This window comes from Triticum dicoccoides, unplaced genomic scaffold (assembly GCF_002162155.2).
Source record: "Triticum dicoccoides isolate Atlit2015 ecotype Zavitan unplaced genomic scaffold, WEW_v2.0 scaffold151478, whole genome shotgun sequence".
Lineage (NCBI taxonomy): Eukaryota > Viridiplantae > Streptophyta > Magnoliopsida > Poales > Poaceae > Triticum > Triticum dicoccoides.
The window spans coordinates 1-831 of NW_021207980.1; the positions used below are offsets into that span (position 1 = coordinate 1).

The 831-nt window shown below is 50.5% G+C and overlaps 1 non-coding gene and 1 pseudogene across 1 annotated transcript; both read right to left on the reverse strand.

Annotated features, from left to right (window-relative positions):
• Positions 1 to 324: 324 nt before the first annotated feature.
• LOC119344052 lies at positions 325 to 443 on the reverse strand. The gene has a single exon (XR_005166432.1). It is a non-coding gene; the product is annotated as a 5S ribosomal RNA (ribosomal RNA).
• Positions 444 to 740: 297 nt separating this feature from the next.
• On the reverse strand, positions 741 to 831 carry LOC119344053 (annotated as a pseudogene; the record flags this gene model as incomplete).

An 831-nucleotide genomic window follows, 5' to 3' on the forward strand; every position in this document is an offset into this window, starting at 1 on the left:
GCTATGACTTACCGCACTCGTGCAAAATAATAAAACACGGTAAATATATTACTTATCCTTGCCCCTCCCAGCTCCACTACAAAGACGATTGTACATTGCTTTGGCCGCTCCCTCTCAACTACGGAGACGAGTTTAACGCGGTTTCCACCCCTCCCTCTCAACCGCACCAGTGCACGCTTGCCGCGCCACAACGCCGACGCTGGACCCGTGAATCGTGAGCACCCAGCTATGACTTACCGCACTCGTGCAAAATAATAAAACACGGTAAATATATTACTTACACGTGCGTTTTGTTTTGCAAGCGGCGCGAAAAAAATTAAAAAGGGAATGCAACACGAGGACTTCCCAGGAGGTCACCCATCCTAGTACTACTCTCGCCCAAGCACGCTTAACTTCGTAGTTCTGATGGGATCCGATGCTTTAGTGCTGGTATGATCGCATCCGACATGTTACCCCGGTCTTCGTCCCTTATCCTTGCCCCTCCCAGCTCCACTACAAAGACGATTGTACATTGCTTTGGCCGCTCCCTCTCAACTACGGAGACTAGTTTAACGCGGTTTCCACCCCTCCCTCTCAACCGCACCAGTGCACGCTTGCCGCGCCACAACGCCGACGCTGGACCCGTGAATCGTGAGCACCCAGCTATGACTTACCGCACTCGTGCAAAATAATAAAACACGGTAAATATATTACTTACACGTGCGTTTTGTTTTGCAAGCGGCGCGAAAAAAATTAAAAAGGGAATGCAACACGAGGACTTCCCAGGAGGTCACCCATCCTAGTACTACTCTCGCCCAAGCACGCTTAACTTCGGAGTTCTGATGGGATCCG